We start from the raw sequence: 20,195 nt of genomic DNA on the forward strand, positions 1-20,195 counted from the left end.
GTGTACACAGATTTGCCCTTGTCTATGGCCCTGGTCACATTTTTAAGAAATTCACCAGATTTAACAGGCAGAATCTGCCCTTGATGAAGACAAATTGGGTCGGATCCAGGGTTTGGAAGTCACCTATGTCTTTATTTATGAGGTCCATGATGATATGTTCCATGGCTTTACAGGTGAAGTTGGTCAGACTTATGGGTCTATAATTCCCTGCATCTGTTGCTAAGCCACCTTTGTGGAGGGTAATAACTGTTGCTGTTCTCCATTCTGCAGGAACAAAGCCAGTGGTTAGGCTGTGATTAACCAGAGTACTTAATGGTGATACTAGTTCATGTTTTAGTTAGAAGACAGCCTGGGATGCAGTCTGGTCCCATAGAAGCTGTAGTTTTTGTCTTAGACAATGCCTTAATGACCTGCTCTTTGATATGTAGGGTGGAGGGGGAGTTGGGAGCAAGGTCTGTGATAAGTTTGGAGGGGATAAGGGAGTGAATGTTCACTAGCAGGTTCGCTATCATTGCGGGATCAGTGTGTGTGTGATAACATTAGTCACTAGTTGGCAGATGCTTGGATCCTACCTTTTATGCTATGTATGTAGCTGTAAAATGCCTTATGATTATTCTTGGCTGCGATTGCTAAGTTTTTCTCAAAGTTACCCATAGAAGATTTGACATATTGTCTTATTTGCTGTTGAGCAGCAGTTACCCTGTTGAGGCTGAGGAGAGTGCCTTTTTATTGTTGGGGCCTCACCTTAATTTTCCTAGACAACAACGTTTTGTATTTATTGTAAACTTAGTTTTTACTTGGGACTTTGGCTTTGATTGTCTCTGGAACAGCTGAGTCTATACAGTTATACAACTGATTGTACAGGGCTTTAGTGTAAGCTTTGGTGTTAGTTACCATTTCCAGATGGGGGTGGGCTTGGAATGCATTTATACCTTCTCCTACAAGGGTATAGTTTACTTTGGTGAAGTTTGTTAGTCTGACTTCACCCTTTGTGAGTTCTGGTGTTAGTGCCAATTCGAAGGTGGCTGATTTGTGGTCAGATTTAACTAATGAGGGTCTGACAGTTGCAGTGGTGCATCTGTTTGTCATGCTAGTCAGGACAAAATCTAGTATGTTTATTCCTCTTGCTGGGGTTTGAACAATTTGTTCCAGGGCATTTGAGTTAAATTCAAGGAAATGTTGTGGTAGTGAGTTAGAGGTAGAGTAGGTTTCCCAGTTGATGGTGGGTAACTGAAATCCCCCATGACCAGAGTGTTTGGCAATATTTGGATTGACTCCAGTTTAGTCAAGTAGCCCTCATGCACATCATGATCCCTGGAGGGGAATGTATAATTAGCTATGACTTTAATGGTGGTCTTACCCACAGTAATCTGAACATGAAATAACTCCATGGAGTTGTCCAGTGTAACTAGTCGGGAGTTGAATTTATCTCTAATATAGACAAAAACAATGACTCCTTTGGTTCTCGTACATTCGTTTTGCAGTCTGTAGGTGTGGGAAGCATTGTAGCCTTGCAAGGCTGTGGTACTCTCTGAGGCCTTAAACCAGGTTTCTGTGACTGCACAGACATCTACATCCTCCAGTGATAGCAGTGCCTCCAGAGTATGCAGTTTTTGGTTTAAGCTCCTAGCATTTAGCAGCATAACCCTTATTTTGTTATGGTTGGCAATTTTCACATTGGCAATTTTGTTTTTGAGACCTTGCCTAAAAAGGGCATTTTGAGAAAGGCCAGAGCCTTTGCCAGCAGCAAACGCCTAGTGGTGCCAGGTGCAAACCATCTCTGACAAAGCAGTGAGGTTTGTCGACCATGTCATCCCAGACTGACAGAAACTGGATTCCCTTTGAATGACACCAAAACTAAGACAGTTATTGAAATCAATCATTTTTTGTTTATACTGTGGCATCATTCTAGGTGAGGGTAATATGCTGCTCAAGGTTAGGGGCAAACCTGCCTGGGACACATACTCAGACAGCTCAATTGTGTCTCTCTTCATATAGTCCACTGAGGTATGTCTCAGGTTGTTCACTCCAACATGAGCTATGACAGACTCATAATAGTACTTGTAGCTGAGAGACCTGAATGCATGTGTGATCTGATGAATCCTGGCACCAGACAGGCACCTGACTGGGACATCCATGTGTCTCTATGGAGTCTCCAATGACAAGAAAATGTGTTTTTTTAGTGTTATGCTTTAAGGGCTAGGTAAGTGAGACACTTGTGTTGCGTTTTCTTAGTTTCATAGTTTAGTACTAGGCTATCTGCCCTAGGGCATTTATAAGCTTAGCCATAGTGATGTGGCTTTCACCACCTCATGTAATGGTACAAAAGTGTACAGAATAGATTTAGAATACTGTGCCTCTGTCTAGTAGTGACACAGTGAAGACCCCCTTACATAATAGAATTAGTTTACTGTGCCTCTGTCTAGTAGTGACACAGAGATGACCCCTGGGGTAAACCTACGATCTCCCATCCACTCGTCAAGATTTCTCTTGAAGAGAGTCAGTGAGTGGCTCTGCCTAACATGAACTGGGATTCTGTTCCAGAGTATGGGAAGCCTCTGAGTTATGAATCTGTCCCTCCAGCATGTCCTATTCATATTTGTGCTGAGGTTTAAATCTTTAGCTCTCGTGGTTCTGATGGATTTGGATTTTTTGAGGTGGAGCATGTCCATTAATTCCTGATTGGACATGGCCTTGTACGTCAGGCACAGATCACCTCTGAGTAGGCGGTATGCTGCTGAATAGAGCTGGAGTTTCTTTAGTCTGGCAGCATATGACATATGTTGGAGACCCTTGATCCTTTTGGTGAGGTACTTTTGGGGTCTCTCTAGCTGTTGCAAGTGTCGGGTGAGGTACATACCAAATGGGGCATTGTACTCAATCATGGGCCTGATAAGGGAGGAGTATAGGGGTACAATGACCTCCTTTGATCTGGATGTGAATTCCTTCATGATAAGGTGGCAAGGTAGAAAGTCTTTCTAACCACTTTGGCAACGTGGGTGTCAAATGAGAGGTCACTATCGACTTGGGTCCCCAGGTCTCTGATTACTTTTTCCATACTCAGTGGGTTACTGTCTATGTGATAATTTGTGGGTACTTTGTTTTTCCCAAAGGGGATGACTATACATTTTTTGGCATTTAGTTTAAGGCCATGACTCCGGCACCAGTTGTCCGTTTCAGTGAGGCCTTTCTGTAGGATGTATGTGTCAGCTGGTGTATCGACTATGGTGCCTAGTTTGCAGTCACCTGCGAACTTTGTCAGCCACAACCCTCCCATGTTTGCTTTCACATCTGAGAAATAAATGCCGAACAGGAGGGGTCCCAGGACAGAGCCCTTTGGGACACCACTTGTGACTGGCTTTGAGTCTGACATGGCTCCAGCGATTTTGACTTTATGGGTTCTATCCTTTAGCCAGTTTGCAACCCATCTTGTGACATATGGATTTACATTTAAGCTGTTGAGCTTGTCTATGATGCCAGAGTGAGGTATTGTGTCGAAAGCTTTAGCCAAGTCCAGGTAGGCTGTATGGGCTGCTTTGTCCTCATCAATGGCTCTAGTGACTGTTTCGAAAAAGTCAACCAGGTTCAAAAGGCAGGATCTGCCCTTTACAAAGTCTTGGGTGCTGTGGAAACTGTGTTAGTTGTAGTAGTCTTTTGTTAAAATCATAAAAGTACACTGAAAAGGCGTACAGCCAAAACTGGTATGTCTTGTTAATAAATGCAAATGCTATTTACTCTCTCATTACTTGTGCTGGCCATTTTTTGCTTTTAAAATCACAAAAGTGTCTGGTCAGAATTCATTAAGGTACCACAATGTGTACACCTTCATGTAGGTTGTTCTATCTTTTCCTGAATCCCATGAAGATGTGTAGTACCAAATAGGGGAGGCCTCATGGCTGTGCTGTATACAAATGAGACACTCCAGGTGAGAAATATATACTAATTAGCCATTTGGTCTCTCCCCATAACTGCCTTCAGGAAGGCATTTATAAGCCCATATGATTCAAGAAATTGCTCAGCCATATAGATCTACACAGCCATCCCATCCACATCACAGTACCGAACACAGCCAAAATGCTCTGTTCAACTGCCTGCAACAAATATGGCATGGAGATGGGGGAGGTGCTACTAAATACCAGGGATAATCAAAGATTAAAGTGCCTTAATGGCACTGACAGCACAACAGGGGAGGGGTGAACCAGGAGACACTAGGGCATATAGACACATGCCATAATGGCATTTCAACCATTATTATGGTTGGGAAAAATGGGAAGGCAGACAAATTAAGGAACAGCAGGAGGACTTTGGTTTGTGAGTTTATGTGTGTGTATGTGTGCGTAAGAAAGAGAGTAAGTGGGGAGAAATGCCACAGTCTACATGAGCAGTTGTTTACTATCACAATGTGCAGATCAGCCATGATCTTCACATTGTGTTAGTAAATGAAATTCAGAGACATGTAAAGTAGGCAATAAGGAAGTCTTACCTCATCATGTCTAACATGTCTCTGAATCACAAATTGGCATGCCAAGTGAGCAGGGTCTTTTTAACATGAGCAGTATAGATCATGCTAGGCCCTTTAATGAATCCTCGGGATTAATTATTGCTGTTCCTCTTTTTACTATGTGACTTTTATTGTGCTGAAAAGACCAGTTTACATAATGGTTAAGGTCTTTGCCTCCCATGCACAAGGTACAACGTTTGACCTTGAGCTCTGGCCTGTCTGTTTGGAGTTTGCATGTTCTGACTGTGCCTCTGTGAGGTTTCTCCCACCTCTGAAAAAACAGGCAAACCATCCCCATCTCAAACCTACCCATGACTGGAGCTGTGGGCAGCAGCACAAACTACTCCAGATAACTAAAAGCTTAAAACCACGAAACCTGGAACATTGAACTCTACAAGTGAGCAGAAGTCCAATCATCACTTAAAGGCACAGTTCTACAATTAAAGACTGCCAACAGCAAATGACTGTCAGCAGTTTGAATTGGAGATCGCAAAACAATAAGAAGTGGGAAATGTACCCTTTTCTCATTGTAGTGCGATCTTGGAGTTGGTATATATAATTTAGAGAGGTGGGAGGCACACCCCCCACATGGGGGTGCAGGGGAGCTTGCCACCCTGCAAAACCAGTGATAGTTATTTGCTGTCGACGGTCTTTAATTGTAGAACTGTGCCTTTAATTGATGATTGGACTTCTGCTCACTTGTAGAATTCAATGTTCTGGGTTTCATGGTTTTAAGCTTGTGGTTATCTGGAGTTTTGTTGCTTTGGTCTCAGTCTTATGAAAGTAGATATGGGTCTTCAATCTTTTAAAGTAGACATATATATATATATATATATATATATATATATATATAGACAGATTAGATAGATATAGATAAAGATGTATAAATATGTATATAATATCGATATGTGTAAATATATATATATATATATATATATATATATATATATATATATACACACACACACACACACACACACACACACACACACACACCGGATATAAAAAGTGTACACACCCCTGTTAAAATGCCATTTTTTTCTGATATAAAAAATGAGACCACAATAAAACATTTCAAAACTTTTCCCACCTTTAATGTGACCTATAACCTCTATAATTCAATTGAAAAACAAACAAATCTGTTAGGGGAAAAAAATATGAAAAATAAAAAACATACAATAAGCTGGTTGCTTAAATGTGCACACCCTTAAACTAATACTTTGTTGAAACACTTTTTGATTTAATTACAGCATTCAGTCTTCTTGGGTACACACCTGCCATCAATTACAGAGACTCTGGTTAACCCCAAATAAAGTTCAGCTGTCCTAGTAGGATTTTCCTGACATTTACTCAGTTGCTTGCTAAAGCAAAAGCCTTGGTTCGCAGAGAGCTTACAAAGCATCAAAGAGATCTCATTGTTGAAAGGTATCAGTCAAGAGAAGGGTACAAAAAAAATTCTGCAGCATTGGATATACCACGGAACATCATGAAGACAGTCATCAAAAAGTGGAGAAAATATGGGACAACAGTGACGTTGCAAAGAACTGGATGTTCCTCCAAAATTTATGAAAAGACAAGATGAAAACTGGTCAGGAGGCTGCCAAGAGACCTACAGCAACACTGAAGGAGCTGCAGGAATTTCTGGCAAGTACTGGTTGTGTACTACATGTGACAACAATCTCTCATATTCTCCATATGTCTGGACTATGGGGTAGGGTTGCAAGATGGAAGCCTTTTCTTACACAGAAAAACATCCAGACACAGCTAAAATTTGCAAAACAATACATCAAGACTCCCAAAAGCATGTGGGAAGATGTGTTATGGTCTGATGAGACCAAGCTTGAACATTTTGGCCACAAATCCAAAAAGTATGTTTGGCGCAAAAACAACACTTCGCATCACCAAAAGAACACCTTCCCCACGGAGAAGCATGGTGGTGGCAGTATCAGCTTTGCAGTTGCTTTTCTTCAGCTGGAACTGGGGCTTTATTGAAGGGAATTATGAACAGTTCCAAATACCAGTCACTTTTGGTCCAAAATCTTCAGGCATCTGCTAGAAAGCTGAAGATGAAGATGAATTTCACCTTTAAACACGACAACGACCCCAAGCATACATAGGTTCATAGGTTCATAGGTTCATAGGTTCATACTAGGCTATCTGCCCGAGGGCATTTTAGCCTAGCGTTTTGTGGCTTAGGCCACCCTTGATGGCCTGGGAACTATTATATTCTATTTTTTGTGTGCCTGATCACTGTCAGAGAGATGACACTGAGAGGATCCCTATATCTCTATATCTCCCATCCTGGTCAAGATTTCTCTCTTGAACAAGGCCAGCCCAGCCTCTGCCTCACATCCTCAGGATTTTGTTTTTGTCCACACAGCATAGGGTGGTGTGGGATCCTAATTAACCCTCCAGCACGCCGTCTTAATAGATATTCTGTCTGGTTTAAGTTCTGATGCTGTGGCTCTTGATGGATCTAGATTTTTGGAGTGAAGCATATTCATCAAATCTGGGGTTTGGCTGTGAGGCCCTTTAGCAGCAGGTCAAAGCTGAGTAGGCTGGGAATGAAGCGATAGTAGCGAGGGCAGAGTTCTGTCCTTTTCAGATTTTTTTTTCCTGGTGAATACATCCAAATCAACAAAGGAATGTCTTCACCAGAAGAAAATTAAAGTGTTGGAGGAATGCCCCAACCAGAGCCCAGACCTAAATCCAATAGAAAATCTGTGAGGTGACCTGAAGAGGGCTGTGCACAAGAGATGCCCTCTCAATCTGACAGATTTGGAGCACATTTGCAAGGAAGAATGTGCAAATATTACCAAGTCGAGATGTGCCATGCTGATAGACTCCTACCCAAGAAGACTGAATGCTGTAATTAAATCAAAAGGTGCTTCAAAAATGTATTAGTTTAAGAGTGTGCACACTAATACAACCAGCTTATTGTATGTTTTTTATTTTTTATAGTTTTACCCTAAAAGATTTGTTTGTTTTTCAATTGAATTGTACAGATTATAGGTCACATTAAAGGTGGGAAAAGTTTTGAAATGATTTATTGTGGTCTCATTTTTTTATATTACAAAAAACTGACATTTTAATAGTGGTATGTACTCTTTTTATATCCACTGTATATATTAGTTAAACAATCTAAGCGCTTTCACTTTCTATCTGAAGGTTTCATCAGAGATCTGTCATCCAGGGCCTTGGTGACCTTCTTGAAGAAGTCAACCATGTTTAACAGGCATGATCTACCTTTAACGAATCCGAACTGGTTTGGGTCAAGAGTTTGGAGATTACCTCTGTCCTTTTTTTTTAAACACCTGTATTGAATTATCACTTGTGACATAGACAAATTTACATTTATATAAAAGTAATCAAACTGTATTAAAAAGTTCACGTTTTCTTTCCATGGCCTTGCAGATGAGGCTAGTCAATATTATGGGCCTATAATTCTCAGAGTCAGTTAATGGTCCCTCTTTGTACAGAAGGATTACTCTTGTTGTCCTCGATTCTGCTAGAACATAGCCAGTTCACAGGCTGTGGTTAAACAGGGATCCAAGTGGGTATGCTAGGTTATGTTTTAAGTTGTTTAAAAGACAACCTGAGATGTCATCTGGTCCCACTGATGTTGTGTTTTTGGCCTTGGAGAGTGCACCGATGACCTGCTGTCTTCAGATAATAGGTTGAGGAAAGGTAGCTGGTATACTTTTGGGGTTTACTGGAGGGAACATGGTGGGGAAGTTTGCTCCAAATCTGTCAGCTAACAGGTTGGCTATTACCTCCAGTTGAGTATGGGTGGTGCCATCCACAACCTGTTTGGCGCATAGCTGGGTATTCCCTTTTAGATTTTGGATGTAGTTGAAGAATGCTTTGAGATTATCCTTAGCTAGGAAGGTTCCTTTTGCATTGTAGTTAGCTTTGGAGGAATTGACAAGATCTCTAATTTGCTTGTTTAAAATAGAGAGGGGATTTCTTCCTCTGCTGACCCAGTTCCTCCTTGTTTTTGGATATTAGTTTATTTCACTTGTTGTATAGCCTATTTATACTGGGGATCCACAGGGTTGTTTGTTTTTTCAGCAAGACCTGGTTTTAATCCAGTCAGGTACAGCTGATTCTATAGAACTGCTTAAGTGATTATACCAGGCATTGGTGTAAACCTCTGCATAGGAGTCCATGTTATCTGTGTAGAAAAAGGGACTCTGAAACTTCTTATACCATCACTTAGTAGGAGGTAATTTGCCTTTGAAAAATTCATAATTTTTTTCAGCTTGATGGGGTATCTGGTCTTATAATTACATCAAACGAGATTTATTTATGATCCACTCTTACCAGGGAGGACATCACGCGGAGGGCGGGGTGCAGTGCTCTCCCATGTTAGTGAGTACTTTGCGCAGTACATTTGAGCCTCTTGTGGGTGTGCTGACTAGCTGTTCCAGAGCATTTGCATTGACAAAGTCCAAGAACCTCTGAACCAGCATGTTTGTAGTTGTGCATGTTTCTCAGTCAATGGTAGGATAATTAAAATCACCCATGAATAAGGTGTTGGGCTGCATGGTAACTGACTTCTGCAAGTCCAGGTATGTGGTATGCTTTTCCTGTTTCATGCTGGGAGACCTATAGCTAGCTATGATGTGGTAGGGGGTGTGAAGATAGGTGAAGGCTGCCAGCCTAGCCAGATATAATTTTGTAGACAATTCTGTCATTTGTAAATATTAATGCAAGCCACAGGCTTGTTCTCTTAAATGTGAAAAGTCTGCACTGGATATTGAACTGCACAAATGTAACAACAGTGCACTCTGCTGTAAGAAAGCTAAGTCAAGCATTTTATGACTGTCTTTGATGTCAAAATTCAGAGTCAATATGTCTAGAGGGAGGCATCCTGCCTATTGTTTTAAGACCAGAGTTAATCACTAGAATTTGCATGTATAAATGTCCTTTATTGCTCTGGTTTCTGACCAGGTGTAAAGAAAGTAAATGTAGTTTCTATTAGCCTGGGAACACCAGAAAAGTGTGAAGAATTATGTCATGTGAAGCAGCTCTGTATTATCAATTTAAAGAGAGAGAATCAGAGAGCTCAGAGCATTTTGTCTTGAGAACATCCAACATCACCAGCACTGCTTTGATCTATATGTAAGTTATATAGAATTGTCTTCTCTTAGGAATAGCTAGGAATTAGAAATATTAGACCAAGTGTTTTCCTGTGATGTCAGAACTTTTCTACGGTATTATTTAAGTATTTCTCTGTGATCTCTGATCTGCTGACTAGCACTGTGTAGTAAGAAGTATTGTCTTGTGTTTTCCTTATTTATTATTAAATATTTTTAAACCTTTCAACTGTGGCTGTTTTATGTAGAGTTAATTTAAGCTCTAGTGTACATTGCATGTGTATAGTGATACTGTACCAAGTCACTCTAATAAGCCTTGACTGTTCAGTCACACTTACCATTTGGATAATAATATGGCACAGTAATAATTGGACACCCTTTCAGAAGGGCCTTTGAGTAGCTGATATTAGTGGGTGGTGGCTGGTACTACCTTTTAGACTGGGCAGAAAAGTGGCACAGCTGGAAAATCTGTGCCAGACTTCCCCAGGAGTGTCTGTGTGGTTGTATATAACTCCTATCTCAAAGTGTATGTGTGTCAGCTACTTGGGCAGGGACACGAAGCACTGATTGGACAGAGAGGGTGCTGGAGGCTTTAGCTTGCCCACTAGGCTGAGATCTGGACCCTATAGCTGTGCCAGTGGGGAGTCTTATTGGGGACCTGGAGAGAAAGGGAGAAACCAGCCCCAGACTGACTGTGATCTCTGTGTGCTCTTAAGGGAAATTGGACTTTACTGTGTGTGTATTTCTTATCCTTTCCCTATATGGACGCTCCTCACTGGTGTTAGTCGTGAGGATTGAGGCTCCTCGATTGCTGGGCCAGCACATGAGCATCACATATTAATTGTTTGGCAGTGGTGGGATATCCACACCACATATTAATTGATTGGCAAATACTAATTGGCTTGTAGTGGTGTGGATAGAGTGAATTCCTGTAGCTTGTGTACAGTGATCACTGAAGGTGTTTTGTTCTCTAAATCAGCCATGTAGTGAATACACAGAGTTCAGATCACAATTGTTTATTTCTTTTGTTAGCTTAATTAGTCAGGGAGAGTAGGCAGCATGTCAGCATTGGAATACGGAAAGCTAACAAGGAGCCAGCTGGCTGAGATGTGCCAGGCTAGGGGACTGGTGCATGAAAACCTGACTAAGGTAGACATGATTGCAGCTTTGGTCAAAGCTGCATCAGAAAACAGCAACAAGGAGGGTGATCATACTGGCAGTGGAGATGTGCCACCCTCAGAGAATGGACAGCTCAATCTTTCTACAGAGGACTTAAAAGTCTATCTGGAGCTAAAGAGACTTGAGTTGGAGGCCAGGCATTTGAAAATAGAAGCAGCTGAGAGACTGAGATCTCTGCAGGCTGAGGAGAATGAGAAACTGATACACCTGGAAGCTGAGGAAAAGGAGAGGCAGAGGCATCATGACAGGGAAATGTTGACTCTTCACCAGAGTCATGGAGGTAATGGGGAAGGGAGTAACTGGACCCCAAATGCACAAAATGTCAGTAAATTTCTTCCGCAGTTTAAAGAGGGGGATAATTTTGATAGTTTCATTCATATGTTTGAGAGGGTATGTAAACAGTATGATGTTAACCAAAGGTTCTGAGTACAGTTCCTGACCCCCTTACTCCATGGAAAAGCAGTAACTGTGTTGTCCAAACTTTCTGATTGTGAATATTTTGATTATACTGCTGTTAAAAATCATTTGTTAGAATTGTTTAAGCTAACACATGAAACATATAGGAAAATGTTTTGTAAGCATAGACGCAAGGGAGATGAAAGTGTGTGTCAATATGTTGCTGAACTGAGCATTTTCATAGGTGGGTGAGTGGATGTCAGGTCACCACTTTTGAAGGGCTGGCAGACCTTTTGGTGAGGGAACAAGCCCTTAGCATGTTGCCTGAGGACATGAGGATCTGGTTAGCTGATAGACAATGTGCTACTTCAGATAAGTTGGGGAAGAAGGGAGACCTATACCTAGCAAGCAGAGCATCCCTGCACAGGAAAGGGAGCCCTAGTACTGCTCATGGGTCTAAAGGAACCCATGGTGGGCAGCATAAACTGCCCCAACATAATCTGCCAGTAGCAAGGGAAGCCACTAGTCCAGGTAAACATCCAGGACCTAGGGTTAAATGTTTTGAATGCAACCAGTGGGGCCATGTGGCATACAGATGTCCATGGAGGCAAGGTGGAGAACAAAAGGTGAGAGAGCCAGTAAGTGGGAAAGACAAAATGCCAATAGTAGGTTGTCTTGAGACAACAGGGGTACTGAAATACCATCCTGCAGATGTCCTGATAGGGAAGGATTTGGATGAGGCAGTACCATGTGCTTATGCAGTTACACACAGTTAGGCTAAGAGACAAGCATGTGGGTCTGGTAGCCTGGGGAGACCCAGACAGATTGCATACTTGCAGCCAGGACTGGTGAGGTGGTTACTTCAGGGAGGGGGCTACTCTGTAGCAGTGAGACTGAATGTGAGCCATAGCTGCTTGTGGATACTGATGTTCCCTTGGACAGAGTGACTGCAAAGGCAGAGGTGAGTAGTAGTACCCAGGATGACAGTGAGGCACCACTGTCAGAGGATGCCAGACTTCTTGTGGAAGGGCTGCTGGGAAGGGTTACAAAGGGACAGTTGAGACAGGCTCAGCTCTCAGACCCTACATTGCAAGGCCTGTGGCAGGTAGCTAGGGAGGCACCATATTCTCAAGGGAAGGGGGAATCTGTATACTGGGACAAAGGGTTACTGTATAGAGAGTGGACCTTTGAAGGAGGGCTAGAAGGTGAGAGAGTACAGCAGTTGGTAGTGCCTAGAGCCTACCGCCTGGTGCTTCTAGCCTTAGCCCATGATATTCCCTTTGCAGATCATATATTTATTTATATTTATGTATTTATTTATTGCAGTTTGATTACCGGGGAGGTCCACTGGGCTTGGGGCCCGTTTTCAGTGGAGGCCCGGGGAGAAAAGCTCCAACAGGAAACAGCAGTTAAAATGTTTTAAGGCTAAAGTTAATGACCAGAATTTACATATGGAATGTCCTTTATTGTTCTAAGTGTAAAAGAATGTAAATGCAGTTTCGGTGTGGCCTGGGAACCAGGAAAGTGTAAATAAATGATGTAATGTTTTAGAAGAACTGCAGTTTCGATTTAAACAGTGAGAACCAGAAAATATTGAGCATTTTTGTCTCAATATCCATCTCATCAGCACTCTGTCTGTGTCTTAAGTAAGTTATTTCAGAAGTATGCTTTCTTGTATTAATAGCTAGGAAATTAGAAGAAAGTTAGACTAAGTGTTTTTTTTATGTCAGAACTGTACTACTGAATTATTTTACATTTCTGTGTGATCTCTGAACTCTTGAATAGCATTGTGGTGTAGTACATACAATTACATAAAACACTACAACAGTTACATAAATATTCAGAGACAGTTTCATTGGAAATAACAGTTAGCTACAGAGAATAAATTACAGCAGTTTCAAATGTTACAGAGGAAAAATACTGGCTAATGGAATATAAGATTAGGAGATTGCTATTTAGTTATCTGAGGTGAGAATTTAGTAGAGGTAAAGTAGGGTAAAAGGGGTTAGCCTGGAGAGAGGTGGGAAGATAGAGTGGGAGGAATGGGCTGCAGAGAGCAATTGCATTTCCTGTTTTGATAGAGATAAGAATGGAGGTGTTTTTTGAAGTTATTAAGGGTGGTACAGGATCTTAGAGTTGAGGGCAGGGCATTCCATTTTTTGGCTATAGTAAAGGATAAGAGTAATTTACCTGCAGGGCGCTTTGGTTTTTGAATGGAGATTAGGTTTAGGAGATATGAACATAAAACGTACAAAGAGATGTATTATGCAGAACTTCTATTGGCCTGAAATTTATTTTATTTATTTATTTTACATTTGTTAACCGGGCTAGTCCAACTGGATATATTTCCATTTTCAGCAGAGGCCCAGGGAGGAAAGCTCCACAGTAACATTTAAATGTTTATAATGTACAATTTTGTGAGAAAAGGAAGCATGAAAGTGTAAGACAAACAGTACATGAGAGAACAGTAGTTCCAAAGTCAATACTATCTAAGAAACAATACCATATACAAAGAGAAATATTTACACCAGAAAATCCTGTACCAACCTTAATAACTTCAAAAACCACATCCATTCTTATCTCTATCAAAACAGGAAATGTAATTGCTCTCTGCAGTCCATTCCTCCCACTCTATCTTTCCACCTCTCTCCAGAGGTGTAACAGGGTACTGCAGGACCTGTGAGCAGTGCCAAAAGGTAGGCAAGGCAGGAGACAAGGTGAGAGCTCCTTTGATGCCTTTCCCTGTGATTGAGGAGCCATTTCAGTGGGTAGCTATGGATATTGTGGGGCCTCTGAGAACCCCAAGTTCCACAGGGAAAAAGTATATCCTAGTGGTAGTGGATTATGCTACATGATACCCTGAGGCAGTGGCTTTGTCCTCCATTGAGGCAGAAAAGATGACAAATGCTTTGTTAGAGATTTTCATCAGGGTGGGTTTCCCAAAAGAAATACTGACTGACAGAGATGTCAATTTCATGTCAGACCCGTTGGCTTGTCTGTGGAAATACTGTGGGGTGAAGCACCTGAAGACCACCCCCTACCATCCCCATGACTAATGGTCTTGTTGAGAGGTTAAACTCTACAATCAAGTCCATGCTACAGGCATTTGTAGATCAGTTTAAGAGGGAGTGGGATAAATATTTTCCCCATCTGTTGTTTGCTTACAGAGAGGTTCCCCGGGAATCCACAGGGTTTTCACCCTTTGAGTTGCTGTATGGGCATAGGGTGAGGGGACCTCTAGATTTAATTTGTGATGAGTGAGAAGGTGAGTGTGAATCTCAAAAGGAGTCTTTTTTGGCATATATCCTAAACCTCAGGACAAGGCTCAGGGAACTCATGGGCTTGGCCCAGGAGAACCTGGCAGATGCCCAACAACAGAAAAAGGTGTTGTATGACAGGAATGCTCGAGATAGAGAGTATGCTGTGGGGCAGCAGGTAATGGTTCTCATTCCTGTCAGACACAACAAGCTGCAAGCAGCTTTTGAGGGACCCTACAAGGTGGTAAGAAAGGTAATAGATGTTAATTACATGGTGGAACTGCTAGGTGGGAGGCAGGGGCATAAATTGTACCATGTTAACATGATGAAACCTTACCATGATAGGGAGGCCCTTGTGTTGAGCATTTGCAGTGGATTGCAGGAGGAGTCTGAGGGAGATCTGGTGACTGATCTCCTCAGTGAGGCTTGGACTGACACCTCAATGGAAGGAGTAGCAATGTCCCAGCAGCTATCTCCTCCCCAAGTTTGAGAAATCCGGGCAGTGTTACAGGAGTTTGGGGACATGTTCACTGGGAAACCAGGGTGAACCCACCTGGTGCAGCACCAGGTGGATACAGGACCCCAAAGGCCAATTAGACAGGCCTCTTATAGGGTGCCTGAGAGAGTCAAACAGACTCTGAGGGAGGAGATACAGGAGATGTTGGAACAAGGGGTGATTCAAGAGTCCAACAGTCCCTGGGCCATCCCATTGGTGCTGGTGTCAAAGAAGGATGACAGCACCAGGTTCTGTGTAGACTACAGGAAATTAAATAGTCACACAAAGTCAGATGCTTACCCCATGCCTAGGACAGACAAGGGTCTAGATCAGCTGAGTGGGGCTAAGTATCTTACAACTATTAATCTTACCAAGGGTTACTGGCAAGTGCTCTTGACTTCCAGTGCTAGAGAGAAGTCAGACTTTGTGACTCCTCTTGGCTTGTATGAGTTCACAAAGATGCCCTTTGGGATGGAAAATGCCCCAGCAACTATACAGAGGCTGGTAGATCATATCCTAGTAGGAGAAGGAGGGTTTGCCCTTGCTTACCCAGATGATATTGCCATCTACAGTCATTCCTGGCAAGAGCACCTTCAACATGTCAGAGAGGTGCTGGACAGACTACGGATGGCAGGGTTGACCATTAAGCCCAGCAAATGTCAGCTGGGTACAGCAGAGGTCTCCTACCTGGGACATAGAGTAGGGAGTGGTAAGATCAGACCAGAACCTGCCAAAGTAGAACCCATTCAGGCATAGCCTGTACCTGTTACCAAAAAGCAGGTGAGGGCATTCTTAGGGACAGTAGGGTACGACAGAAAGTTTGCCCCCAGTTATAGTACCATAGCTGCTCCCCTCACAGACCTGACAAGAAAGAACAGAGCCAGCCAGCAAAATGCCAAGATGCTAAGATGGTGTCTAGGGTTTCAAACATATGATGTATCAGTGCAGTGCTGCAGTATGATTAGTGATGCCAATGCAGATGGGCTCTCAAGACAGGGAATGGGGTAAGGTATACTCAGACAGACCTAACTCTCTCAAGCAGCATTTCTCAAGGGTCACTTGAAACATTAGCTTGAGTTCCCGGGGGAGCTGTGAAGATAGGTGAAGGCTGCCAGCCTAGCCAGATAGAATTTTGTAGATAAGTCTGTCATTTGTAAGTAAGCCACAGGCTTGTTCTCCTAAATGTGAAAAGACTGCATTGGATATTGAACTGCAAAAATGTAACAATAGTGCACTCTGCTGTAAGAAAGCTAAGTCAAGCATTTTATGACTGTCTTTGATGTCAAAATTTAGAGCTGATGTGTCAAAAGGGAGGCATCCAGCCTATTGTTTTAAGACCAGAGATAATGGCTAGAATTTGCATGTGTAAATGTCCTTTATTGCTCTGGTTTCTGACCAGTTGTAAAGAATGTAAATGTAGTTTCTGTTCGTCTGAGAACACCAGAGAAGTATGAAGAATGATGTCATGTGAAGCAGCTCTGTGTTATCAATTTAAAGAGAGAGAATCAGAGAGCTCAGAGCATTTTGTCTTGAGAACATCCAACATCACCAGCACTGCTTTGCTCTATATGTAAGTTATTTAGAACTGTGTCTTCTGTTAGAAATAGCTAGGAATTAGGAAGATTAGACCATGTGTTTTTCTGTGATGTGAGAACTTTTCTACAGTATTATTTTAAGTATTTATCTGTGATCTCTGAACTGTTGACTAGCACTGTGTAGTAAGACGTATTGCCTTGTGTTTTTATTATTTATTATTAAATATTTGTAAACCTTTCAACTGTGGCTGTTTTATTTAGAGTTAATTTAAGCTCTAGAGTACATTGCATGTGTATAGTGATACTGTACCAAGCCACTCTAATAAGCCTTGACTGTTCAGTCACACTTATCATTTGGATAATAATATTGCACAGTGATAATTGGACACCCTTTCAGAAGGGCCTTTGAGTAGCTGATATTAGTGAGTGGTGGCAGCTGGTACTACCGTTTAGACTGGGCAGAAAAGGGGCACAGCTGGAGAACCTGTGCCAGCCTTCCCCAGGAGCGTCTGTGTGGTTGTATATAACTCTTATCTCAACGCGTGTGTGAGTGTGTGTGTGTGTGTGTGTGTGTGTGTGTGTGTGTGTGTGTGTGTGTGTGTGTGTGTGTGTGTGTGTGTGTCAGCTACTTGGGCAGGGACACAAAGCACTGGTTGGACAGAGAGGGTACAGGAGGTTTTAGCTTGCCCACTAGGCTGAGATCTGGACCCTATAGCTGTGCCAGTGGGGAGTTTTATTGGGGACCTGGAGAGAAAGGGAGAAACCATCCCCAGACACACTGTGATCTCTGTGTGCTCTTAAGGGAAATTGTACTTTACTGTGTGTGTATTTATTATCCTTTCCCTATATGGATGCCCCCACTGGTGTTAGTGGTGAGGATTGAGGCTCCTTGATTGCTGGGCCAGTGCACGGGCATCACATGGGGCTTTGCCTATAGTTAATTGGCCAAGGAGAAGCTCAAGAGAGTCATACGGTTTGACCAGTCGATGTGTACTTATCCTTAATAAAGATGGAAACACCTCTTCCTTTGGTTCTTTCACAATCAGTTTGTGGACTGAATATATGGAAATAATTGTAGCCATGTACATCCGGGGTGTGTTCCGCACCTTTGGACTATGTTTCGGTGACTGCACAGACATTATCATCTTCCAAAGTGAGGAGTGCTTCCTGGCAGTGCAGTTTCTTGTTTAGACTCCTAGCATTAAGCAGCAGTACCTTGAGTTTATCTAGAGAGGATTTTGTTATGTTGGGAGGTTGGTTATTTTGACACCACCTAAAAAGGCACAATATGGGTGGCTAATGCCTTTGCTACTATCCAAAAGCCTATAGGAGACAGGTGCAGGCCATCTCTGGCAAAACAGCATGGCCAGTCGACCATGTCTTCCCAGGCTGACAAATACTAGATTCCCCTTGGACTAAAACCAAAACCTAGGCAAATTGTTAAAGACAATCACTTTTGTTTCTATTGTGGCATCATCCTTGGAGAAGGTAGAATGCTGCTTAAGTTTAGGCTTATGCCTGCCTAGGACACATAATCTGAGAGCTCCATCATGTCTCTCTTCATATAGTCCAGTGAGGTAAGTCTCAAGTCATTCACCCCCATATGGACTATGACAGAATCATACTGGTACTTGTGGTTGAGTGACTTGGGTGCTTGAGTGACTTGACGGATCCTGGCACCTGACAGGCAGCTAACAATAACCCACTCCTTATCCAGCCTGGTGAGGGAAACATCCATGTTTCTCACAATGGCATCACCTAGATTTAATACCTTAGATTTTGTGGTGTTACACCTCATAAGCTTATTTATTGAGCCACTGGTGTGTGTGTGTGTGTGTGTGTGTGTGTGTGTGTGTGTGTGTGTGTGTGTGTGTGTGTGTGTGTGTGTGTGTGTGTGTGTGTGTGTGTGTGTGTGTGTGTGTGTGTGTGTGATATGCATTGTGCTTGTTTTTTGCATTGTCATGTGTGTAAGTGGTTTCCTTTTGGGAGGCCTTTGATCTTTTTGTAAGTTACTAATGAGCACCTCCACATATGTGGGTTTATGTGTCATGTCCTTATTTAGTGTGGGAAGTGTGTGTACTGACAACCTCTTTGGGATTTGATATGTCCTTATATGAGAATCTTGCCTCCAGTTTCATAGTGTAATTGCATTTCTCACATAAAGTATTTGCTTGTTTTAGAAGTAAGTGGTTATCAGTATACATGAAATAACTGCTGCATTGCCTCAGGTTGCCCATGTCTATCGTACTGGCCAGAGAGATGATGGGAAACTGCATGTCCATGACAGCAGGCTCTTACTGTATGTTTTATTAGGGAAGGGAATGGCTTAATTTGACAGGACTGTGCTAGTAGTGCCGAGACTACAGAAGGGCCTATACTTTGTGTAGACTTAGGTTGATCAATAAGGCAATGCTGCTCAATGCGCAACTGAGTTGCTCCTAGAGCAGCAGAAAAGCTTGTAAAGGTTTCACTAATAGCTGTTTAGGGAAAAACTGAGCTTCTAGGCTTTTGCATCTATACAGAGCACTACTAACCAACAGAAGGCTTACATACAAGCAACAAGAAACAAGTTTTTAGCTAACTACCAATCAGGGAAGCACACAATAAGCCTTCCACCAACAGTCACCAACTCAGACAGTTTTGTTCAGCATACTTATGCTAAAGGGTACAAAAACACATTCTTAATGTAAAATAGCTGGTTTGGAACCTAAGTGTAACAAGACCACACAAACTACCTACAACAGCCCTACAGCTAACAGATACAATGTAATGCAGTGCAATTAACTAGTTAAAGCAGCAACAGACAGTATAGCTTTTTTTAAACTGCTAAAGTACAATCACAGTATATAAGGGAAGTGCAAAAAAAACTTATAACCCTTTTGTCTGCTTCTCAGCTTAGGTAGACGAGCTAAACACCTACTTCCACTAGATGAATAATCCCAGTCCTCCTAATGTAAAAGCACAATAAAGGAATGCCAGGAGGAAAATGCTACCACAAACAAACTTAAAGATATGTGCAACAGTGCACTTTAACCTGCTTATAAAAGTGTGAGTATTCAATAAAAGTACTTTGCTTCGTATAAATGAACCAAGAGCACTCATTTGTATCTTCTTCTTCTCTTTCGGCTTTTTCCGTTAGGGGTCACCACAGCGTATCATCTGTTTCCATTTCTTCCTGTCCTCTGCATATTGCTCTGTCACACCAACCGCCTGCATGTCCTCTCTCACCACATCCATAAACCTTATCTTAGGCCTTCCTGTTTTCCTCTTACCTGGCAGCTCCATCCTTAGCATCCTTTTCCCAAGATACCCATCATCCCTCCTCAGCATATGTCCAAACCAATGCAATCTCGCCTCTCTGACTTTGTCTCCAAACCGTCCAACCTGAGCTGACCCTCTAATATACTGATTCCTAATCCTATTCATCCTTGTCACACCCAGTGCAAATCTTAACATCATTTAACTCATTTGTATAAAATCTATAAAGGCACTAAAAACAATATAAGCTGATTAATAAGTGCGCCAGCCAATAAAACTACATGCAGAAATCTCAAATGTTTCCCCAACCTATGCAAACCAGGCTACTCCCAGTGCACTAGATGGAAAAATCCACTGATCTCTTGATGTAAAAACAAATGCTTGCTAGAGGGTAAAAATACACAACTTTATCCAACAGCTAGCTAGATAATGAATTCAGAGCAAGTAAATCAGTAGAACAGACAGTGAGAGGTA

Source organism: Protopterus annectens, chromosome 3.part0 (assembly GCF_019279795.1).
Source record: "Protopterus annectens isolate FY-2018-M chromosome 3.part0, PAN1.0, whole genome shotgun sequence".
Classification (NCBI taxonomy): Eukaryota; Metazoa; Chordata; order Ceratodontiformes; family Protopteridae; genus Protopterus; species Protopterus annectens.